The 27,149-nt window shown below is 36.3% G+C and overlaps 1 protein-coding gene across 5 annotated transcripts in view; it reads right to left on the bottom strand.

Annotated features, from left to right (window-relative positions):
- The window catches only part of LOC132706028 (uncharacterized), a 228,274-nt gene that overhangs the window by 6,700 nt on the left and 194,425 nt on the right, over nt 1-27,149 (bottom strand). The window lies entirely within an intron of this gene.

Below are 27,149 nucleotides of genomic sequence, written 5' to 3'. Positions count from 1 at the left end.
ATAATCTTTGTGAACATAAATATCGTTATTATACATATAGTTTTGGATTGTTGCTTTTGTGTCACATGAGGAAGTTTGTTTTTAAACCAACTTTCAAATAAATCAGCGGTGGTGTCTTCATGGTAATCCAGAGAAGAATCTTTAATATTTTTCGCAGACAGAGAAAGTCCATTTGGAATCCAACCATCTTTAGAGCCAGCATGCAAAATAGTTATTCTTTTACCTCTTTTCATAAGTCATAAGTGTCGAACCAGGTTTCATCCAAGTAAATAATTGGCCTTTGTTGTTCTTTGTAAATCCTAACTTTTTCTAGATATTTCAGTCGCCATTTCCAAATTCTAAAAGATTCCATTAAAACTTGCTTTTTGTATTTTTTTTTAAATCTACAACCCAGGGGTTGAATACACTTCCATAAGGTAGTTCTGCCACATTTAACACCGGTTTCAACTTCTTCAAGCCTCCTAATTAAGATATCTAATCTAGGCACGCTTTGTTCCTCATATAATTGGTAAATTTTACGCCGTATTATTTATATCTTGATCATTTTCATCTACACTCGAGAAAATGTCAGCATCGCTTCTTTTTTTCCTCGCTAATGGGATTATTCCATTTTCCATACAGTTGATGTTGGAATTTTCATCAATGCGGCCGTTTCTTCTAAAGATGCTTGCTTGCTGGCACCACGTTCAATGAGAGTCAAATAAACATTGTTTATAACTTCCTTAGTCTCAATAGAATAGTGTTTTCTTCATTTGGGCGGGAGCATCTCCTGAGATACACCAGGCTCGCACATATTTTGCATAATTCGCACACACACGCTGTATTACACACGAAATTAATGATTACTAATAAACTTAAACTAAGTAGTATACCAAACCAAATAATATTAAACACAGGTAGGTATAAAATTATTTCTATTATTGTATGTTAATGACCACTCTTGGATAATCCCATTCAAAAGCAATTGGTCACTTTCTTATATCTATGAACAGACCATACCTGCGACCAGGACCACGGTTACCCTCTATTTTTCTTTGCATGATTGTATGGAGCAATTTATATTTTTGGCTTTCTTCTTTTAATCGTATTAAGTATATCATGATATCTTCAAGATTGTCCGGTAAGCCCACATTTCGAAAGCCTCAATCCTCTTACACATTGTTTCAGTAAGGGTCCATGCTTCCATACCGTTGAATAATATGCTAAAGACAGCAACATAATAAGCGGATTCTTAAGGCTTTGATGGATTGCATGTTCTTATAAGATGTTTGCTCCATTCTGTTTTTAATTTCTTGAGTCGAGTTTTCATTTACCCAACACCCCAAATAATTGTATGTTTGTACCCTCCCAACTATTTCCCCATTTACGCTGTTAAGGTATTAGGTTTTTGTTTTTGCTTGTTTTGCAATCTTTACCTTTTACCAATATGGGAAGCAGATATCCGAGATTTTTCCTTTAGCTCTGTCCCCCTTAACCAGTATAAAATCACAGTCCAATACAAACCAGTGTCCGTTAAACTCTGAAGATGGTTTGCTTGTCGTTGTTATTATTACGCCACAGCCTACAGGATACACAAACCTTTCAAATATTGGGTTTTCTAAAGTTTTATTTCAATGTTTTCTAACATCAAATATTAAAAATAGCAATTTAGTGAGAAGAGGGAGAAAAAGTATACTGATATCCAGGTGGTAATTAAAAGTTATAGTTTAAGTTCATGGGTAGGTTATTGGAAGCACAGCAAGAAAAAAAGAATTCACATCATTAGCTTAGAACCCGAAATTTTTGGAGGGCGCTAGTTTTTTTAATATCAAGTATTAAAAATAGCTATTAACTGAGAAGAGGGAGAAAAAGTATACTGAAATATTTTCACTTCTTAAATCCAAGTGGCAAGGGAACCCAAAAAAACGCATCAAAAGAAACAGCCGAGTTCTGGCCTGCCGCGACGTCATCAAATTATAAAATCTACAAGATACGACCGTAATACAGATGTCGAACGGCCCTAAGTATAAAAGCGACGGAATAAGCTACTTTCCATTATTATTCGTTATTGGGGTGTCGTAAAACCGGGCCTTTATCCGATTATTTTGCGAAAAAGGAATTTATTACCTTTTAGGGTAGATGCCGTTCCACCGGCCTGGTGTGTTTAGGGTGTAGCTTCGAACGTCACCACCCGGTCAGTTCGGGAATGGCAAACACCGACGGTAAACATTGACGATATAATTCTTTAAGGCGATTGTTACCCGGTACTTTTTGACGTAATTATCATAACTGAATACCGGTAAACAAACCAGCATAGAAAACAGTTTTTGAGGGAGAACGGGAAGTTAAAAAAAAAACATCAATTGTAGTTTGAAAATTAGAACGGACGGGTTCAAGAAAACCTTGAAGCGATGAAAAAAGGAAGAACTATCAATACGGCGGATACTTTTAAACGCTGACCAAATTCGATCGTGTTGTTGTCTAAAAATATCGACTTTATTCCCATCTGTCGTAAATATTAGAATAGCCCATTATCTATTTTAGCTTTTCCGTATTTTATTTAGGACGGCCGCCTTGACGTAGATCCACATCACCGCGGATATAGTAAGCCACTGCAGATCTACACGTCATACACCCAACGGCGGCCGTTATTTGATTACCCCGTATAAATAATTCACGCGTCCTCGAAAATTATTCAACACGGCCGCCGTTCGGATGCAGAAAATTGATTGCATCAATGATTTAACCGGGGATAAATAAAAGATCGAAATTTGTATTGCCACGCGACATTTTCGTTTAACTTTACCAATATACCTATAAAACGTGCCGTATATACGTTAAATATTTGATCTGACAGGGGGCGCTGCGAGAAAATCCAAAAATGACGCTACCTATAAACGCTCCGGTAGAATTTCATATTAAATGGTCGATGGGATTAAACTACATTATTAAAAAAATTACTCAGGATGTTAAAACCAAAAATTTTGACCACTATGGCTGCTCTGTTAAGACTCGCGACGGTCGCTGGCTGTCAGCTGTCAACAAAACGGTGCTGTCAAACAGAAAATAAAGTATAACAATGCTAATATTCGCTTGCAAAATCTTTACAATTTATCATTATGAAAACCAGCATTTTTAGTGCATCTCCATAGGTTTGACCAATGTGGTTCTAAAATGCAGTTTTGTGTCAAACGTTGCAACCCAGAGTTTTTATAAAACGCAACGAAAACCGACGCAGGAGAAAGTTTTTTTGAAAAGTTACACCCAATACTTTAGAAGCGTAATTAAAAGTTATAGTTTAAGTTCATGGGTAGGTTATTGGAAGCACAGCAAGAAGAACAATTTCACATCGTCAGCAAAGAGCAATATTTGACTATCTACGAGGGTCACTCGAAAAGTTTCCGACTTCATCCTGAAGATGTGAGTTTTTGTGTAAATGGAAAAAAATGAGTATAGAGTTGTTATAAAATATTTGTTTTTGAAAGGAAATACGCCTATACAAATTAAAGTTGAATTGTACTCTATGGAGTCTGCACCGTCATTTGCCACAGTGAAATTTTTGGCAACTGAATTGAAACGTGGCCGTAAGAGCTGTACTGTAACTGCCGACGTTAATATTGGTAAAGTTCATCAAATGGTGTTAAACGACCGTCGAATTAAAGTGAGAAATATAGCAGAGGTTATGAAAATGTCCGAAGAACGTGTTCGTCACATTTGAAATCGAGATCTAGGCATAAGAGAGCTGGCCGCGTGTTCGGTACCGTGTGAGTAAGACCAAAAACGTGTTCGAATGAACGTTTTCAAAAATGCAGTTAAAACAGTGAATTGGGAAGTGGAAACCGACTGGGAAAAAAGCAAATACCGTTTTTTCTAGGAAAGTGATGGCGACTGTTTTTTGAGATAGCCAACTTCAAAATGAAAAACCATTACAGGAGCATACTACGCATCGCTATTTGACAAGTTGAGGACAGAAACTGCGGGGCAATGGCAAAAAAATCATGTTTCACCAAGACGCATACCTCAACGGCAGCCTCCACGAATTAAGGCTTGAACTTCTAGACCACTCACAAGATCTAGTCCAAAGCGTAAAATTATTTGGACGGGTTAGATAGATGAGAGAAAAAATGTTTTGTATTATTGTTAGGTCGGAAACTTTTCCAGTGACCCTCGTATAATCATTAATAAAAAGCAAGGAAATCAATGGCTCTAAATGACTACCCTGGGGAACGCCGCAGCTAGTCACAAGTATAAAGGATGACTGTTATACAGATACGCTTTTATGAATGCCACAAAGTCAAATGCCAGAATTCAAGCATCCAGTTTAAGAATAAATTATTCGTGAAAATTTGTGAAATGTCAAAATACCTCAAAATTGATTATTATGGAAATTTACTTGACGCTCTGTTTCAAAATTTCTAAATAGAGACGCTTATTTTGTCAAGTGGTTTTATTGTATATTGAATATTATTATTAGAGGAAGAGGCATTTCTTTGGTATTTAAATGTGTCCGAATACAACAATATTTGTGTCAAGAGTCAGACCAAGATATCGAAACAAACAAGAATGTCCTTTAAGAAATAATCCGTTGGTCTTGTAGTGCAATGCAACGCGATTTTCATAACGGCCTGCATAATAGCCGAATGGATTCTCATTTTCCGTAATAAACAATTCCAGTTGCCGGCTACAGGGGAGCAGGACGGGGCGATAGCCGACGTAAACGAAGAACATGCCTCACGGCACCCGCCCGACCCCGCGAGGGTTGTATTATAAATGTAGGTCGCGATATTATCGATCGAGCATTTCGCAGAATCTTTTTCGCGCGGAAAAAACAATTTTAACACGGGTTGGGCGGTTATAGGATACGTTTCGCGAAATGAACCAAGTGATTTATTTAATTCCTTTATTTGTTTTAGAAAAGAAAGCAAGCAAAAATGTTTTTTTAACTTTCTTTCACGACATCGTAAAAAAAAGAAGCAAATTAAAAAGGAGTTTTTTAAAGCTGTAAAATGCCGTCCCTGTTCGGTGACGTCACAAGACAGTAAGGTAAATATCAAACTTCAAATGTATGAACAGGTTGGAGCCTCCGAAATTACTTTTATTAACAATCAAAATACCTCAATTTTGGCAATTCAAGATTCAAAATTTGGGAGAATTAGCAATTGGCTTGTCCGTCACCGGCACCTGTGGTAGTGGCCTCCTGGTGAACCCCTCGTACTGTCGATAAGCCTTCGCATTGGCATATGGTACGTGTGCGGTTGCTTTCTACTTTCCTTCTCAGGAGCTGCATTCAGTGTTTTCTTCCACGTCCATTCGTCGGACGAATTCTTTCGCCTGACATGTTTCTTTCCATCTATTTTTGCTTGCTGATTTTGCAATAGATTTGGTTATCCCACAAAAGAGATGTGGTCCAATCATACGCCTTTCGTTTTCTTTGTCGCCTTCGCATCAGCATTCATTTTTCTCGCACGTGCCATCTCGTTTGACGCCTTATGACGGTCCAATTGAAGTTATTTTGCTGGAATAGAAATTTTTATTTTCTTTCTGGGTTCAAATATTTCAACTCCTACTCTTTGTTAAGTTTGAGATCGGTCTGTGTATTGTATATTGCTGCCCTTATTGGTGCACCATTTATCCAGTCCTTTGTGGTTGGCACACCTGTAGAGGTCGCTATGTCTACCAATTATTGGTTTTGCAGTAATTTATATGCGACCTCCAATGGTGTAAGGGGAGTGGTGCTCATAGCTCCAGTAACGCATTCCCTAGCCTTGCACGCTACTTAACTGCATTGTCGCCTCTTGTCTACCAGACGCTCCAGCCAAACTGTTATTTCCACGAATCCTTCTGTATGGTTTGTTCATAGATATAAGAAATTGACCAATTGCTTTTGAATGAGATTATCCAAGGGTGGTCATTAATAATTTTATTTTTTTTATCAATTTTATTTCGTATGTAATACAGCGTGTGTTGAATCGTGTGCGAATTATGCAAAATATGTGCGAGTCTAATGTATCTCGGGAGATGCTCCCGCCCAAATGTCTTCTATTGAGACTAAGGAAGTTTATAAACAATGTTTATTTGACTCTCATTGAACGTGGTGCCAGCAAGCAGGCGTCTTTAGAATAAATATCAACTGCGAGAAAAAAAAGAAGCGATGCCGACATTTTCTCGAGTGCAGATGAAAATGATCAACATATAATACGGCGTAAAATTTACCAGTTATACGAGGAACAAAGCGTGCCTAGATTAGATATCTCAATTAGGAGGCTTGAAAAAGATGAAACCGGTGTTAAATGTACCTTAATAGTACAATTGTTATTTTGATATGTTACAAACTTGTCAAACCAAAAACATACGCGAATAAATTCGATGGGTACTATGAAGGTCACATTTAAAAACCGCCTACCGTTTCACGATTTGAAAATGTTTGTTGATGTTGGCTGTGAATTTCCATGCATTTATTATTCCTTCTCTTTTTTAACATTATGTTCGCAATAAATATCAGTTACGCCTCTGGTTCATTTCATCTTTAAGGCATCGTCCTCCGAATTTTCCTCGAGTAGGTACCGAGTGTGCGTGTCGAAAGGGCTTGTTAATGTATTTACGATCCCTCGATTTCACGGTGCAGCCAGCGATGGCCCGCCTACGGCGAACTTTTTCGGTCTTTACGACCGTATCCGTCCACAGATATTGATAATATTCATGATGCTTCTCGGCTCTTTATAGAGTGATCTCTCGCTGGGAAATAATTTAACAATTTTGTTACGTTGCTCTATAGGGCCGACGTTTTTTTTTTTATTTATGACGTGTCTAACGGTTTATGAAATACTTTAAAGGGTTCTCAACAAACATGTCCGAAAAAGACATACTGAGTTTTGCATTTTCATAGTAAAAGGTCAAAATTGTCGTTTTCAGGTTTTCCAATGAATTTAAATATGTAAATGTTTCCTATAAATGAGCATAATTTTCTTTTAAGTTTCCCATATTTTTCCAATTTTGCTTTTGCACGTCTGCCCGTAAATATTAAAAGGCTTGGCGGGTCACTTTTCGATGTTTTTCAATTTTTGAAAAAGTGACGGTATTAGTTTCGTCAAGTTGAGAAAAACCCCGAATATAACGGGGAAGCGCAAATTTTTGACTCTCCTTTCACGATTAACCAATTATTCACGAAGCGGTAAAGAATCTCCGGGCATTTTTATTTCGTGGATCGGATCGGCCGGTAGAAAAAAGTTCTCTGGGTTATAAGACTGCCACGCGGGAACGTTAGAAACCGGACTTTACAGTTTATTCAACTTGATCGCCTGTAAAAGCGGCAACGTGAGTAACAAATAATACTCTTTGTTTTGTCATATTATAATGTACAGGATGGGCCAATTTCGGTGGCATTTGATTGATGGTTTGGTGTACTTCTAGCATATATATCGAAACATGGGCTCAAAAAATTCACCTTATCAGCTCGTTTCCAAGCTACGGAGTGATTCTTGAAAGTATACATCTTGAAAAAGTCTTCAGGAGTTTTTTATTTCTAGAAATTCCAATTTTTGGCACTTATTTTTAGTGTTTTTTATTTACGGAGCATGTTATTATGTTTTACTTATTTTTATTCTTTATAAAATTTCTTTTAGAATGATGTATCACAAGCCATAATCTGATTTGTACTTTTTGAGATATTTAACCTATTATAAAATGACCATAGTGGGCTATGATTATTTAACTCTGTATGGGACGCGAGTTGATGTTATACTTAAAATCATTTAAAACTGCGCTGCATCAAGGCTTATAAACAGATTTAAAATAAGTGCACATTATGCTGGCATGTGGATAGCAAATCGTTAGAAGTCGCAATTTATTGGCCACCCAAATCGCCCGATCTAACCACATGGTATATCGTCGCCAAATTAATAACTTCGACGAATAACAGACCTTCAAGCTTTCGGTCGCATCACATTGCTGTAACATTGCTAAATGCTGTTTTGTGCCTTTAGCAAAATGGTCGTTGTTTGTTCTGTAATTTGGACCTTTTTTTTTTACTTTTACTAAAAGCATCTTCGCCACGAACAAATTATGTTCGTTATTTGATATGGATTGCCAAAACATTTTTTAAATATCTCAAAAATTGAAAATCAATCACTTTTGATACCTTGTGTTAATGAAAAATTTATATAGAATAATAATAAATAAAACAAAATAGTCAATAAGAAAAATGCGCACTTTGTGCTATTATATCTTGAAAAATCGCGGCATATGATATTTTAACTAGTGGATTTACCCAAAAAAATATTTAAAATAATTCTAATTTTATTGAAAATTGTTGTGAGAATTTTATTAAATCAAGATGAGATTTTCATACTTTTTGAGTCCGGAAGACCAGCTAGTTTCGGTTATTTGTGCTTAAATTGCAATGCAGAACTACTGCATTGAAATATCTTAGTGTCGTGAAAAAACTCTACCGCATTCATCTTTTTTAGTACTGCCACAGCAGGCAAGTATTCATTCAAATTCAAGTTAAAAATTAAGACTACAAATATGTTGGAAATTGTTAAGATGAAAGTAGCAGCCAAAGAATTAATTAAGAGTTTAGTTACTACCTATGTCAAGAAAGGTGTCAGCACACAGCACACAGCCGGTGTTGATGTATAAACGCAGGGGAGATGATGTGTCAACTATTCCCAGCTATGCCTAATGGCTACAATGCAGTAAGAACAGCTATGGACGTGTGTTTTGTCAAGATAATAAAAAAGATAAAGTTTGATTTTGTAGAAAACAAGATGGAAGAATCAAGAAAAAGAAATCGGGAGACAGATCTAGCGTTTTCTGGGTACAAAACTACAAACCACGATAGAAAACCGGCTGAATCCAGCAAAAACTCAGAACGTTTTCTGTTTCGCTGTCATTTATGTAGGAACCAAGGAGAAGTTTTGTCCTAAAAACAGATTCAGATTCTTTAAATTTCCGGAACAAAAAACCCGCCAGGTCAGAACAAACTGAAGAAAGAGAAAAAGAAATACAGGAGACATGGAGATGGATATCGAAAATGAAGCTTTGGAAAGTTTCAATACATACTGTGATTAGACTCACTCGTCACCTAATTAAAGAGGAATTTGAGAAACATTTAACATGAAAAGTTTATATCAAGAGATAAATGTAGCCAAGAGAGACTAAAAGTAATAACTGAAGATCTAGTAGACAACTTTTGTCAATTAGAAAACTAGAAAATTAGATTAGGATAAGAAGTAATTTCTAAATATAAGGAAGTTAAGGCAAAGAAAACGGAAACAGCATTTTTAATAGGATAACGATCCGAAAATTTATACTTTATAACATTTAACATAATAAACCTAGAGCCAGCGAATTTAACTCAAGCAAGTAACCTACACCAGGGCTCTGTGAAACCTACTTAGAAGGAAAACAGACTGCCATTTAAGACTATAGAAAATGAGAGAAAAGCAATCGATAATTTTTCTGTTTTCAGCATTGTATTTAATGAAATATAGGTCAAACGTTTTCGAAAAATGTTTAGAATACATCAAACAGGCAAAGTTTAGTACGAAAATTGAGAAGCCAAGATGTCACAATGGAGAGTATGTGTCAAAAGAGTTTAAAGAAATTTAAAACCTGTCGGATATAGAGTGTTACGTTTATTATAGAGCACAGTGCATACGGTGAATATAAACTTACATATCAAATATAGGAAAAATTTCTGCTAATTTTATTCCGACAAAGTGCGTTTCAGCCACAAGATGGCGGCGGGCTCCGTATAAAAATGCCATTTAAACGTCTGAGCGTCTGGGGTACGCCCGGTGCGCGCGTACGTGCGGCGGTTTTGAAAACGAACCTTCACGACCTTGGCCGATTGCAAAAAGGTTAACGTTGCCGATCCGGATTAGCATAATCATATCGGCGGGTTCGATCTCCTATCCTCGCCGCCACCGTCGAGGCCCTTTTGTTTACGACGTGAACGTAATTAGTTGGAAATTAAGTCAGCTTCGGTTTCGGAAGGCTAACCGTATAACCGAGGAGCCTCTATAATGGCGTCCTACATCCTGGCGTCCATTAAGCCCCTCTTGTGTGTGCGGAGTGGCAAGATCTCCATCGTCGGGCGACAACAAACGCAATTAGTTGTTGTTTGGCCCGGTAATAATGTGACTTTGTGTTGCATTGTGCCATATGGAAGACGAAACAAATTCAACAATCCGAATTCCATTAATCCGGATTCTCCAGTGATCCGGACAAAATTTAAATATTACTTATTTACATTATGTATTCTACACTCAGCATTTCTTATGTATTCCGGATCATGTGTTCTTCCTAGAGGTTAAAAAGCATCATGGCACCAAAGAGAGCACACCAAACTTTAACACCAGCGGAAAAATATAATATTTTAGAAAAATGAAAAAATGGTGTTATTGGCTATATGTTAATTTTATTTTATTTATATGTATCTAAACACTTATTTCGAAATAAAAATTACATACCTTAAAAAGACCACTAACCTTTCTATTGTACAGATCGCTAGTATCGATCTTTTTAATTCTTTCTTCTACTTTTGAATATAAACTTTCAAATTGTTCCCTAGACAGTACAGTAAGCACATATGAAAACGACTTTTACCCTTAACCCATTTTGTCCAAGTGGTGCGTTAATGCACCACCTACTCTATGATTTTTTTTTGTCACATCCAGGAAAGATTTTTGCACATCCATTTAGAAATTTTATTATTATTACTACTAAAGGACATAAAACCGTAGACATTGCTAATTTACGTGTAAATGAAAGATCTTATATATGACTTCAAAAGTTATCAAAAGCGGTACATAAATTTGTATAACATTTTCAAGTAAATTCAAAATAGAAAAAAAAAATATTTTGGATTTGTATTGTCATTTTTGTTAAATCTTTAGCATGTAGATTACATCGCAGAAAACATTGATTGTAAATACTATATTGATTATGCTTTATTTTTTATCTATGCAACAAAACTTTCTTATTGCAAGTCTAGACGAGTCGGCGCATGTTGAATAAACATCCAACAATTAGCGCGTTCTTTAGTATTAGTTTGTGCCTTGTGCAGTGAACGTTACAGTTCGTAAAATATGGCATTTCCGAGGTACTTGACTCAAAAGGAATTAGAGGCGGCTATGGAGGATATCGAGATGGATGAGGACAATAATAATGAAAGTCGTAAATATTATTTGGATTTACGTATTCTTATGCATTGTAGCATTCCATTCCTTGTAAATTTATGCTAAAAATAACGTGAAAAAATATTTACAGAACATATTGATCCGGTCTATATTCTACCCGACGTGGATACGTTGACTGACGAAGAAGATATGAACGATAACATAAATCTACAAGAGTTTTGAGAACCAACTGATATAGTTGGAACTTTCGAGTTACATACACCGAATGATATAGCTGTCCTTCAACAGTCCTGCAATTCATCAACCCTGGAATTCAAAAGACTTATGCTTTCTGCGAACGACAGGCTTGCTTCTACTGTCAAATGGAAGAAAGGTCAGATTGAGTACACTCTCACACCTATATCCGATGAATTTAGATCATGTGAATAACTAAAAACTAGGCTTTCTGGAAAAACTCCGCTTGAAATATTTTTCTATGTTTTTTGATGACGAAGTGATTAATTTGATTTTAAATAGTATATTGCTTTGCGACTTTTAAAATCTGATAAAACAATTACTCAAAGAAATCTTGCACCTGCCATAGGTGAAGTGCGCTATGACAATCAAGGTCACCTCATAATTGTTCGTGATAATAAAGCCCGAAGGAGATGTAGAATCTGCCACAGCCACACAATTTACGTATGCAATAAGTGTAATGTGCATTTACATACTTCATCACCAAAAATAAAACCGGGTGTTACCGCAACATAAAATATTATTCGTTTTTTGTATCATATCAGTTTCTAATTGGAAAACAATCTACTTTTAGTTGTTTTCTGTCGAATTTAAACTTTCTTCTGTATATTTATGTATAAATTCTATGTTACATCTTATGTGCTCCAAAACATTGTTTAATGTTTTTTCCCAGTATTTTTTTTGTATTTTTCCAGTTTTTTTTTGACACATGTAATGTGCAACAAAATAAATAATTTTCAGAGCAAAAAAGTATTTTTTTTATGCTTGGGATAATATGGGTTATAAAAAGTAGATTAACTAGCGTACGATATTCCCCAAATGACTATTTTCGTTTATTTCGTGTATCTAAATTTTTCTCTTTTTATGTACTGTAGAACAAATCAAAGACGCAGCACATTCTTCCAATTTATTCTTGAAATTCATCTGATGAGCTTGATATCATGTTGAATGGACGCAAACGGTATATGTACTACATACTACGCGCCATGTTTACGAGTCATCGCGACATAACGTCTCGCAACATATTATACATATATACAGGTCAGAACAGTGTGTCCCCGCCTTAACACTTTTTGACCTGCAAAATAACCAACTACATTGCTAAGTGCTACAAAACAGTAAATCCGAGGGTTGAATCACGCGCGAGAGTCTGTTGCATTGTCTGTGAAATCTTTCCATGTTTTTAAAATTTCGAGATTTGATCACTTCAATTTGACTTTAAACATAATTTTTTTATAGACCCAAAATTAAGAATAAGCGGAATTCCTAACTAAATAGTTTTAGAATGTCCGTTTCTTCGAAGAAAATTACTTAATTAAAGTTAACGAAAAGGAAATTAAATGTTGAAAAAAAAAAAGATTAAAAAATATTATTCAAAATCGGTGAAATCTGGAAAATCGTTTCTAAATCTTTGTAGAATGTGTGAAATTTTGGATTCGGTGAAATCTTCGTGAAATAATATGGTTGTGTGAAATCCGGTGTACCAACTTTGGATGGAATTTGACCCTCGAGTAGATCAATCTGTTAACCATGTCTTGTTCTTTTGTCGATAATAATCGGAATTTAAATTTGAACGCTTTGTTTTCACTTTGTCCAACAAAACTTTTTAAAATGTACCATTTATTAAAATCCGGTGTATTTTAAAATCTTTTTTAAATTTGGTCTGGTCTATTGTAAAATTTTTGTACGATATATTTTTACTTATAGCTCAGACTGTGCTTGCTATTGGCGTTGCGAGTTGGTTGTTAGGAATATGACCGTGTATTGAATATTTCGATTTGAACTTATTTTAACCGGAGCAATAAGAATCGTCTAAATTCGTGTGTGCTAAATAATTTTTAAATTGTTGACTGACAGCGACATTTAAAAGTTCACCTGCTGTGATCCGGTAGGTAATATACAGGTACGGAATGTAATATAATATATAGTGTTCAAAATACCTGACTTGCATGAATGGCTCTATTTCAACAAATCAAATGTCTGCTGCCCTCTTTCTTAAGTCGTATATACTGATTTTAAAAGAGTCTCCTGCATTTATTGATTTTCTAAATGAGGCTAAGTTATTAATAAGATTAGCTTGTTAATAATTCATATAGTTAAAACTTTACCTTATATTGACAATAGATATATTATTGCAAAGAACTTATAAAATTACAACATCTATGCTTAATCATAACTTACGCATCAGGAAACAAATTATTCTACATTAAATTTCCTTTGTTATGCGCAAGGTGGGTAATTTCTCGGATTTTCACAAACTCTAATTGGTCGTGAAAACGTGCAAAACACGGGAATCCGCCTCAAAAAAAGAAAAAAAAAACAAAAAGACAAAAAAAGCACGAACCGTTCTCACCTGTGCGTACGTCCGAACGCACGCGGCAGCGGACAAAAAAAATGAAAGCAAGCAACTGCGGCCATTATTCATTCCCACGACCGACAGTATGAATAACGGCCGTTTAAAGTGAGACATAAATTTTCAATATTCCATTTTTTTTCCGCCGAAAAAGATAACGACATGAAAACCTAAATATTTCAAAGCGTCACCCGCGTGTTTTCGCGACCCATATGGGAGTCATTTCATTCGGGAGCGGGAGGGGACAATATTCGAAGATAGAGTCGACGAACAAAGAGCAAAGCGTACGGAATACTATTAACGGGAATTGACGCAAAACCGGTATCTATGTATATACCGGTCTTCTTCTTCTTCGTCTTCTTTCACTTTTCAGCGGCGCATCACGTCGTTGAAATGGTGTAAAAAGATTCGGTGGAGGGGGGATGGTAGCAGGTATGGTATGTCTCAAAATATAACTTAGGTTATATCCTTTATCGACACACATATTTTTCAAAATTTGTTTTGAATTCAATGACAAGTGATTTTGAAAGGACATAATGGACAAATTAGTGATCACTTTTAAGAAGTTTTTTCGAAACATACAGTAGAACGATTTATTCAACACTGCCACTGATACGCGGTCGACATCTACCTGACTCGTTTGTCTTGTCTACCTATTTATAAATTATTGGGTGTTTGTTTAACTCAGCAAGAATAGGAATGAAAGTCATAATTACTTTTTGAAGGAGGATCCCACAAAAACCAAGACGGTATACTTTGAGACACACCATACTTCTGAAATTCCTGTTACAAGATGTTTGTATAAGAGTCGGAAATGCTAAAAGGGTTTAAGATAGGTTGTTTTATGTTTATTATCATATTTTTGGTATTAAAAATTCCGCAGATATGAGAAAGATTTTTTCAAATTTAGGTTATTAATTGTTAAAGTTAACATATTTTATTATACAGACACGATAATTTTTTTTAAGATCCTACCCACTTAAGTTTTTCAACATAACCAAATTTGAAATATAATCCTGCATTTTTTTTTTGGAAGGTTAGCCGCCAACTGATGTGTTTAAAAAGTCAACATGTTTACATATATTACACAACTGTGCAACCTTTTTTAAATTTGTTAATGGGAAATAGTATATTATGTAACAAGTTTGAGGAACGGCATTTGAATCAGTTTTGTTTGGGTACTAGCGGAGCGCAGCTACTTGCTCAGCTGATAAACGAGTAACATAAAGTGTTGTATCAACGTTTTGGAAACTATACTTTATCTACGACCATTCATTTTGGGGGGTACATTTTTGCAAAATAACATGAATACATTCACTAACGTGACTTTGAAACGTCAAAATTCTAGGTTAGCCAATATCGATGACGATGATCATACAGAGCGTTACAAAACTTTCCGGTTGGTTGGAGTGTTCTTCACACGTACCTTGTATTTTATTAGCTTACTACCACGTACTGTGAATATAAGTGAAATTTTGAAAATTTCAAAACAAAATTCCTAGTTACTTTGAATTTTTATTCCGCGGAATTTGTAAGTCAAAATTAAAAAAATAGGTAAATCTTTTTTGGGCAGTTTCGAAATTTTATTACCGCAATAAATTACGTATATTGTCTATTGACGTAAACGTACCCATCGTGCAAATAATCCGTTTCACATGTGAACACCGTTTAACAGCAAAACGCATTACTGATAATAACGTGATAACTTTTAACTTGGTCCGTTACCACCAGACAAACGCAACCCGGCAATACTGAATTTCTCAAAAGCAATGGAACGACCCCGGAACCTTAGGTACCATTTTATCCAGTCATGCGCTTTTCGGATGTAAACACAGATGACTACTCGGGTCCTGGACAACCCCGAAAGTAATAAATCAAGGGCCCCGCCGAATGTCAATTATTATGATTTACGTACCTTTTGTCGCCCGTGTCGGACGCTTAGTAATTTTTAGATACCAAAGAAATATTTTACAATGTCGAATTGCCGCCTAATAATTACTGTGAAATTTGGAAAATCGCCTGAAACTTGGTGTTAATCGAAATTAATGAAACAAATACGTAATATCGTTATCATTTTTCCTCTATACCCAGCATACCTACGAAATCAAAAAAAGCCCGAGTCCAATTTAAATAGTGTCGATCGTTTGTGATTGATCCCATTGTGCCGAACTTTGTGCCATGTTTTATAAAATGCGGTCCGTGTAAAAACAGATTGATACGGTTTTTGGAAAGTTGTTTACGTAATTCGCGTTAAGCGACAAAAACAACCAAAATAGAAAATATTACGCGTTGAATGGACGAATTAAATCAGACCAGCCACTAATTTCGCGGCGTGTTTACGTGTAAAACTCCATTTTTATCATCTCATTACGATACAGGGTGTTTAAACTCAAAAGATAGCCGAAATGGATATATTTTGTTTCACCCTATATTGCTTTGAAAACGGGATCTTTTGTTTCACGAAAATTGAGGACATTATTGTCAAAAACCGCATCCCCGCAAGGAACAAATGATCACAAAATTGGACTGGTATTGAAGAACCTGAATTATTTAAGATCACTATTGTATTGACGTATGCGCATTAACATGAATGAATCACAAAAAAATACCTCTCTTAAAAGGACTTGAACCTCCAATAACAAGACAAAGCATTTTTCATTCATTTCAATTACATTTTTCATTTTTCACATCATATCGTATTATTCATTACGCCGTGACTTGCAGATTTATTTTGCAAGCAAATTGCGTAGGTGGATTGCACAATTTTTAAAATGACACCTACTAAAAAACTTCTTACTTTGCGAGAAAAAATTGAAATTGTTAACGTTTCGGAAAAAGGAAAATTTATCAGTGCGGAAAAATTTAAAATAGGGAAAACCCAAGCGGCGGAAATTGTGAGAACTGAGCACTGACACTGCATTCGTGTACAGTGGGAGTCGGGAAGCAATATTGATCAACAAAGAAATTCTGTAAAAACTGAGAGACTTCAAATTGACGAAGTGTGTTTTCATTGGTTTTCTAATGGATGGCTGGAAAAGTGATGCAAGAGACATGCAATAAGTTTTAAGTGTATCTGTAGAAGACGCCAATCAGTTTGAAGATAAGTTGCTCGCACTACTCCTCGGATCAGCCGCACGATGTTTACGGTGCCCATGAGACTGGTCTTTTCTTTCGAGTCTTACCTAACAAAACACTTGCTGTGAAATCCGAAAAATGTAGTGGTGAAAAGCTTTTCAAGGGGAGGCTTACAATTTTATTTTGTGTTGCAGGACAAAAAGAAGATTTGCTAGTGATTGGGAAGGCTATAGCAATCACAAATTTACCGGCAATATGGAAATTTAACAAGAAATCATGGATGACACGAGACATCATGAATGAATGGTTGTTATAATTTGATAAAAAAGGACCCTACAATAGCGAAAAATGTTATTATTCTTGGATAATGCAGCATCCCACCCCCGTGAGGTAAAATTATAAAACATAAAAATTATCTCCTATCATATTCAATGTTAAATTCTATTATCGTGGACTCATACTGTCATGTCCGCATCAGATTTAGCAAAGTCTGAAAATATTTTAGAACCACTTTATGTTATTAAATTAGCCTGGAATTGTTTTAACAAAGTTAATTTTCAAAAAAATAACGATTGATGATTGATCAATGGAATGGGTCCCAAAAGATAATATCCCACTATCTATGAAACTTGAAATGGAAAGATTTGAGAAAACTATGTTGGAATCCACAATATTACAGCCACTGAGGAGATTAGTTTGAACACTGAAGATGCAATTGAAAACCTGAAGGGGAAGAAGACAGAGATCAAGAATATGATAATGGGGAACCTAGCACACTTATTATTAACAGCTATAATGAAGCCTTAAAAATAATTACCGATCTAAAAGTTTTTTTAAAGAGGACTTACATTGCATTTCAACACTTTAAAAATTTAGGAGATAATTTTCAGTCAAGTTTGTTAAAGCAAAAAAAAAAATAATATGCGTCAGACTAGTATCTTAGGTAAATAAATAAAATTCATTCACCTACATTTTTTTCTACAGTTTTTTCAGAAATAAACGTTATACGTATTTACGATTTATTTTGTTTTCTTTTTCATGCACCTCTAATGGGCGGACAAAACTAGAGGAACCGTGAGTGTCCGATTATGGGAGTTTTCACTGTAATTCGTAGATTTCCTTTAAACAACAAAAACAACGAATAATTATTTAAACTTGCAGCAGTTAATTGTATTGCTATAATATTAAACGGTAACACACAAACAAAAAGTAACAAATATTTTAATTATTATCATTAACAAATTTTAATTATGACTAAAGACTTTACTCGAATAGACCGTGTTATACAGGAGAGAATAAAAACGGTTCTGTTCAATTCCCTATACGTGGAACCATCGTTAAAAAAAATCTATTCAATAAGTATAGATTAAACGCAAACAATTTCTCAGAGATTCTTATTGAAATAAATTAATATACTTAAGATGCGAATGCTTTTGTGTGCTTCGTCTAAGGGTATATTAAATAGATAATAATGTGACTTTGATGTTGGCTGAATAACTATGGCGGCTCGTCGAAGCTCGACGTCTACTTTCTCATGCTAATACTACTTTAAATATGTACCGATGCGATACTTAAATTGCAGTTTACTTCATGACAATCGCTTTTGTGCGGTACCAACTATATTTCGAACACCTTATATTATTTTGTTCCGCATAACAATTCGCTGCAATAGTTTCCGTGGATGTCGAATTTAAACACCCCATGTACCAGAATTTTGTTTTTTAATCAACTTGCTTACAAAGTTATCTGTCATAAACGTGTGGTCCAACACAAGTTTTCGTTATTGTTATTGCTATTTATGCAAAATCTTCTAAAATGGAAAATTGGTAGAGCTGTCCGAATGATATACCGTTCTTATGGTTTTGACGGAATGAGTTTAAGACCTGCCTGTTGTCTTTTCAGACCACAAGTCAGGGCCGTGTTTAAGATGTTTAAGATGGCGACACGAACTGGGCTGTGCGGACTGTTGTATTTTAAGAGTTGAAAAATTTTCTTTGATTTTTATATTTCTTTATAAAACAGTGCCTACTTGAGGTAGCTCGATTTCATGTTGAATTTGCCCATTAGACAGGTTGATCTCCTATATTAAAAACACATTAGAAAGCTGCCATTGGTTGATTTGTGGGGGTTGGTGAAATCGGAGTATGCCGTCAATTTTATGAAACTTACTGTTATTTTATATTTTATCCGTCAAATTCAAATGGGTCAAAGACTTATAATTTTAAATGATTTCTGTTTCTAAAATCGACATCTGGGGAAAGTGGAGTCATAAAATTAACGTCCGAGATGACTAAAACACCGTATGCCACAGTACGTGAGAAAAAAGTCTACTTGACATGCACCACGGCGGAATAGTGAGACGGTTGACGGTAGAAGAATATTGTTTTAACAATTAAAACTTTACATGAAGAGTTGCGAGACTTTACGTACGTTCGTACGAAGAATTGGTTTTTATTATAAAACCACCAAATAAGAGACAAGTTTTTGTATGCACCAAGTACCGAAGTACGGTTACAAGGAGAAACCCAAGCGAGGTTAGACCTCCATAAAAATGTACCAAAGTTATATACCGGATTATGTCGTAAAAACGGTATATCGTCAGGAGAACTCTACTTGGAAAATTTTTGAATTTGCTCTTAATTTAGTTTTTCTTTGTAGGGGCGCTACCTACATGTCTTAAATTCGACGACTCATGACGCGCCAATAGGTGCCACAAGGTACTGACTGCGGGCCACACGTCTCCGGACACGTCTTGCCGCGTATACATACAGGTGATAAAACGCCCCAAAATTGTCGGGCATCGGGCAGATATAAAGAACGACACACGTATACCCACAGTATCGGCCGGTTTCCGATAACATGTTTCTTTTGTTATCCGCGCGGACGACTCGACAAAAAGAACACAAAAAGAATGGAGAAAGCGAGCACACGTGTCGCGTAAGTACGAGAGAGAGAGAGATAAAAGATTGAATACGCGGTGGCGGTCGGCGGCAGCTGAAACGTCCGAAGAATGGGGCCCCCGACTCTACAATGGGCCAGGCATTTCCACGAAAATCGTGTGCGACATATTATACGGGACGTCTCGCGAGGGGTTTGGGGGAAGGGAAGGTCAAACAACGAAGTCGTACCAGAAATCGGACGGTCAAAAATGACGGGAATCCGCGCCGACGTTAATCGTAATTGGGACACCCAAATATTTTAATCACGTTAATTTTTGCGGACGACTCGCCCCTCTCCTCTAAACAGTCGCATATACTGTCGTGGTTATGAGCCACTTCGTTTGGGGATCCGTAAAAGAAGTACATATTAAAAAAGTAAAAAAAAAAACTAGTAATAATATCCATAATAACAGTATTGGTTAGTTCGCGATGACTGCTGATAATGGAAAACCTGTACCTGTCCCCGATGTTCATTCAAAAATTTGTTCCAAGCAAGCATTTTTCAATTAAGATTGGTTGCACGTGCTCGGATTTTAATATATCTGAAATAATATTTAGAGTTAAGGAATAGGGATTTTATTAAAGAGGGGTTGTGCTAATCAAAATATTCATTCTGTAGATCTAATGTAATGCATGGGGTGGGTATTAATATATAAGCCAGATATTTTGCTAGAGAAAGTGCTGGAGAACCAATAGCGCTGACAATAGGTCCTGATTAGTTTGGTTAGTCAAGTTGACGGTCGGGTTCGTTTGTAAGAGTATCTTGATTTTTTTCCCTAATATTCACTTGTGTTCCTTTATTGCTTTTAGAATTACGATGTCGGGACTAGATTTTAGAGATTTTAGAGCCATGCGTTCAGGCTTTGGAATATTAGATTTAGGCAGTTTGGATTTTTAAAAGATTTTTGCGGTTTCATATCGAATTTCATTAGCTGTTTGAGATGGTAGTGTGTTTAGGATAGACTCGACATTTGAAATGATTTCCCCTTTTCGGATAATACGTAGGACAAGAACAAAAGAACTGATTTTTTCGTCTCAGAAAGCTGGTGCGATGATACATTTACCACAAATGTATGATTGGAACATATTTTTCTTATAACGGTCCAATTTTTGAACAAACGTCGGAAACATTCCATCGTCAATATAATTCTGAAAGCCTTTGAGAAGAAAGCCCTTCACTCCTAAAACGCTACGTTGATGATACTTTTATTTGTCCTCATGGTCCAAAACTATCTCAGCCCGTGTCACTGAACCCAGAATTAAAACATCTGTTCCTCTCTCTAATGATTTCCACATTAGAGATATTATGCGTTGGATCACAAAATACACTTCCAGCATTCCATGTATACGCAGCAAAGAATGAAGGAGTCTTAAGAGTACGACAAATAAACAAAGATGTGTAAATGTCCGTAGCCTGTGAAAGTTTTTTTGAAAACTCTACCATATGTACTTTTCAAATTAAAATCTTCTTTATTCATCTAAATTGTATCGGAAACTACCGCATCATATTTAACCAGTGGGGTTATTTATATCAGCGATTTTCTCGAATTTTTCGGCTGTCCAGCCTCTTTTTATCCCTTTCGAAGATGCCGGCCGGTGAGTGTCTTTTTTTTTCTCACGCGTGACCAATTCGGGAAGTAAACACGCAGAAACAAAAACGCACCGTTTGGTAATCACCGTTGGTCGGCCAATTAGCGACAACGGTGGCGATCACGCCTAGCTAGAAAAACAAAATGGGAACGATAAATACGAGATTTGCATGCGTAACATCAGAGTGCCGATAATCCATGTGGCGAGCGCGTCCAATACGCCCCGAAGTAGATTGAAGATGCCGAATGGCGGTGCGGCAAGACGTTTTACAATCTTTACGTTACAATTATGCAAATGTGACATATACGCGATAAATACTTATTAATCCCGGGACGGTTTATTAGTTATTATGGGCGGTGTTGAGGTTGAAGAAGAAAATAAACTATTCGTTTGATGGCTGTGCGACGATGCATTTGTGAAATAAAAATGGCAGCTGACAACACACGTCAATTGAAAAATTGCGCCACTGATTCATAAAAACCGGTAAGTTTTTAATAAATACTTATAAAATAAATGTCACGAGTACATGAAACTGACGGAAGACAATTAATTAATTGATAGTAGTATATTTTTTTTCATCCATAAACGTCCGGAAACTATTAAAATGGATAGTTTAAAAAAAAAACAGAAGATCGGTTTTAATAATATAGACAAGAAGACATCGGTTGATAAGGAAGTGTTTGAGGAGTACTAACATTGATTAATTAATTAATATAACGGTTTAATCAATGAAAATTTCCCTACTCTTCAAATACAACAGTCCTCACGGCACACTTCTTGTGGCTAACATCTTAAATACGGCCCTGGCTACTGATAAACGTGCTTAAATAAATGGTCCCTTCCGCTTTACAACACGCGGGTCTTAACTCATTCCGAAATCAAAACCATAAAAAGTTGTAAAAACGGTATATCGTCGGGTGAACTTCACTAATCAACCACCAACACAATAGCGGATTATTGGGTGCGGTCATAAAACAGGGCGAAGTAGTCGAAATACAGTAAAAAATTTTACAGTTTAATAAAACACACATTGAGTGCTTTAAAAAATGTCGTTTAGCCCCCCCTAGGGGATTTGCGTAAATAATGAGCTAGCTTTCTTTAAAAGATACATAATTAAAATATCAAAATCCGCGCAAGCTCTTTCAAACCACAAATAAAATACCAATTACTTTTTCCAAAGCTTGAACTTTCGTCACTTCAACTCAGACAGGTCTCGTACAAAGCGCCAACAAAAATCAAAATAAAATCGAAAAACAAACATAATTACTTAATTTTCAAGCCACTCGAGTGGCACAAACGAAATAATAAAGAACAAGAAGAAGCTAGGGGGGGATCTCCATTAAAAACTCATAAAACGGAGTCAGCGCCCCCTCGCGACCTTTACGCTAATTACATATTAACGCGCTTCTTGCTCCCGTCGGCTGGTTCGAAAAAATACATCCGAATTGTTTCATTTGGACCCGAAAGTCGCGCCCGTCGTCGCCTTCCCCCCACCCGGTCAATTTATCTAAATTATGACGTTTTTGTCGGCGCGCCGAACGCCAGTCATTTGTTTATCTTTTTCGGGGTACCGCTTGATAAAAAGTGCCGCGCGGCCCCTTTTCCCCCCTACCAACGGATTTCGTCGTCGAACAACATCTGCTCCATTTTTAATAACTGCGTTTCGTTGAACTTTCATGCGTCGGTAATTAATCTTCCATGTGATGGAGACGCATTATGAAAAATCCATGAGATTTTAATTACAATAATTAGGAATGTACTGGATGTTATGATTTTACTAGATTTTCAAATATTGAGGTATTTTGCCATTTGTCACTTCTGATGGTCGCGTCATACCTCACAACAAGTGACTGTATTCATGGAGTTTTGCATAATTGTACCCAAAAAAAGTGTAGCACGTTGATAACCGCTCAAAATCGTAGTTGCGTTTATCAAACTTGTTATATAATATACTATTATTTATTTATAAAAAAATGCATTGTAACAATTATCTTCATTTCGACTATTAATTTCTCATGGAAATTTTGGATTTACTGATTTGTGCAGCTTTTCCCTCACTTGATTGTCCGAATATTTCAATATGATAACTTATGCCCAGGTATTTTGGGAATATCTTGATATTTCGGGGGTTGGTTTCAAAAGAAGTTTTTAACGTTTTCGAGCCATCGAGCTTTATGGAATAATGCTTGCAGATAGGCAACTCCCACAGAGAAACATCAATAATATACTTACGGAAAGCCAGGCAGCATTCAAGAGACGCTATGTTACGAAATAAGATAACCCTGACATGGATACTTGGAGGGAAACAAAAACCCAAACCTTCCGTGAAAGGGACAAAGACGTCATCCATAGGATCAGAACCGATGTTGGCAAGTTCTTGGGAATCAGCAAGACATTGTATACACCCCTAAAGTGCAGAGGAAGTCTCCATTCGCAAACATTAATGGAATGTCCCACGAAGAAACGTAAAACTGACAGTAACTGTTAGGAATAAGCAGAGCATATTGCTACCTTAAACACTCCATAAACAAAATCGGCCTTTCGAACGATCTAGGAGTGCAGGATGTGCGTGGAGGATGAGGAAACGACCCAATGCCCGGCGGTAAAGCTACCGACATGAACTTAAACTTGGACATACCGACCCACAAAAATAACGGACTTTATACAATGCCTCAAAGGGAAAAATATCAAAAAACGATAAGGCTACCCACACAGAATAACCTAAGCCTCACGGCCTACGGGTATTTTTCAAACTGTCCCAGTAATAAGCAGGGCAAACAAGAAAACCTTAATAGGGATGTACAGACATTGCTGCCTCAAACACCACATACACAAAATAAATAAGCCTTTTGAACAACCATGACTGCAGGATGTGCACCAATCAACTTGAATTTGAACTTGGACATACCGCGTCACAAAAATAACGGACTTCATACAAGGCCTTGGGGGGAGAAATATAAAAAGACGAATAAGACTACCACACAGAATAACCTAAACCTAAGTACCGTCAGGTATTTCTCAAACCTTTCTACTAACCTAGTGCACGATTACAGAAAATCACAAGTTCTGGGGAAAAATGCGCAAAATCCGGCAACGCCGCCGCGAGCGTAGGGACCACCTGCGAGCAAACCGCCTACCATACTTCGGTCGGTCCAACGATTAAACGAATAAAATAATGGCGTTGTTTATATTGCGGGACGCGGCAAAGTGTGAATCGGCGCGAAATGACGCGTCGCAATTGGGTGCCGCCAATATGACAAAAGGCCTCGTTGTATGCGGAGGCGGCGGTACTTTTAAGGAGTCATCGGAAATCAGCGCCGACCGTCATCTGGATGCGGAATTTTCCGCCCGATTTAAACATTTAAACGAATTAATTAACCAGATGTTAAGGGATTGTTCAGAAATTTCCGGCACTTAAGTTAAATTATTTATTATATAGAAGCAAAGAGAACCGCGAATTTATTATTAAGTGTAATTTTGTCTTAATGTGCTTAGTCTGGGATACAACTAGCATTGGATGATATTTTTCGAGCGTATGATAAGCCAAAAGCCATAATCTTAAGTTAAACCTTTCAAAATCTTCATTATTACTTTTTGGTAATAAAAATAAGATGAATTGGATCAAAAATTCTTTAAATATTTCAATTGCAGCGCTTAACTTCGTTAATAACACTAAGAACTTGGGTATTTGTTTATAATAATAATAATGATGATGACAATATGCTTTATTTACTTTTCCACACTACATAACGTTCAGCATCGTCGTCTATACGGCATTAACAATATTATACAAATTTTAGGTCAAAACTTAAGGAAAAACTCGTCCGAGTCTTATCAAATTTTAATTATTGTAATTTTGTATATGGTTTTTGTTTAGATAGTGAAATTGAGTGTAGAATTCAAAAAATTCAAAACCAGTGTGTGCACTCTGTGCATGGCATAAGAAAATGGGTAGCTTAGGATGGAGCCTCGTAGTAGACTACATTTCTGTACTTTTTTAATAAAGGCTATAAACGATCCTGATACGTCCTCGATTCGGAAACGAATAGTGTTTAGGTGCGAAATATATCACACGAATGTTAGGGCTAAATAATTTTTAACAATTCCTCGTCATCGGAATGCCATGTTTATAGTATAAAGTTAAATTAGCTATACTTAAATTTATATATTCTTTAACATATTAATAACATTTTTGTTGCAACAGTTTTTTTTTTCAGTCAAGCTCTGAAGAACAGCAAACACTGACGCAGGAGGAATCCAGAAGTTTTGTAAAAAGCATTACAGTAGCCTGTGAAAGTTTCTTTGAAAAAAAAAATCATAACATAATCTTTAGCAAACCAGCCAACTCAGTCGGGCTTCGATTTCATTAGAGTGTCCTTTTTGTATTTGGAAAGGTCCACATTAAAAAATATGTATAACAATGTAGTGTAGTGTTTATGAAATAAATACTATTTGTTTTTTAATACATTTAATAGTTCGATCTAAACATTACATGCACGGCGAAGAGTTGTACTGTCACATTCAAAGCTTTTTAATAACTGAATGACCCAAGCCTAAAGTTGTCCTTTCGTGGGCCTCTAAAAGTAATATAAGACTAATAGTGTTTACAATATGGGAACACGGGGTTGAGTCGCCGATAAAGGACGCCGACGGTATCGTTCTGTGTGAATGACGTGACCGCACGTCGCTAAGGGTGCCGACGGCAGTAGGTTAGTTTGGGGACTGAACTTTTTAAAATTGGTTTTCATTAGGCAAACCCATAAATACACTATTATTATTGTTATTATTATTATTATTATTATTTCGCGTCTCTAAAAATCAGCAACGTTTCGAAACTATTTCGTCCTCCGTCATGCGGAGGAGGTCACGGTCAATCGATGGGACTATAGAGGTATACGCAAAACGAAATAATTACGTAAAGACGTTTGGATCGGAATGAATATAATTAGGCGTTCGGATTTGCGCGTATTTTTGCGCCGAATATCATTCGTGCGTGGCAAATTGCAGCTAATTTTCGCCAAATCTTCGCTCATGCATGTTTCGTTCGTGCGGATTTCTCGAAAAACACCAATAATTTCCAGCGGGGACGGTTTATATACATACCCCGGTGCTTATTGCCTGTCGGGGACCGTATATTTAACGATTTCGAACGCCCGTATTCATTCTTCAGCTCGATCTCATTTCCTCTCTCCCCCCCCCCCCTCCTTTTCGAATATCAACATTGTTGCGACGACGGCTCATTTAAAATCTTACCGGAATTTTCGGTGCGAAACTCTCGTGACGAAAACTTTTTTTTTAATTTATTTAATGCCCTCGCGTGTCAAAAAAGAAAAACATTTTGATCGACGAACATTTTCTGCTATAAATGTGGAGCGTGCGGTAATACCATTATATAAGGGTGGCTTTAAACAACAAACGACACTTCGGTTGTTGCTTCTGCAAAACTGTCGAATTAAAATTATCAAAATTTCGTACGACCACAATAGTTTTTTCCGGAAGAAATGTTAAAAAAATGAGGTGGCGAACATTGATTGTATCTAGCTATAAATTTGAGTATTTCCTTCTTCGTAAATATTATAATGTGGTTTTTTAACGTAATCTGCATTTGACAAATTTACTTCAGTTAAACTCTCAAAAACTAAGCAATATTGCACTAGATGGTTAGAGGACAGCTAAGGAGAGTTACAAAAACACCAAAATAACCCCTTATATTGTAGAGGGAGCAGGTAAATGATGCTTTCCCCCGGGTTTGCAGACTTTATCAGGAATGCAGAAAAAAAGAACTTACATTAATATGTCGTTAACACCTCCACTGAGGTTACATAATTTTGTGGTCAA

The sequence above is a fragment of the Cylas formicarius genome, unplaced genomic scaffold (assembly GCF_029955315.1).
Source record: "Cylas formicarius isolate icCylForm1 unplaced genomic scaffold, icCylForm1.1 PGA_scaffold_8__14_contigs__length_24414737, whole genome shotgun sequence".
Classification (NCBI taxonomy): Eukaryota; Metazoa; Arthropoda; class Insecta; order Coleoptera; family Brentidae; genus Cylas; species Cylas formicarius.
Note: the sequence above shows the minus strand (reverse complement) of the source record. Positions and strands in the feature narration are given on the sequence as shown.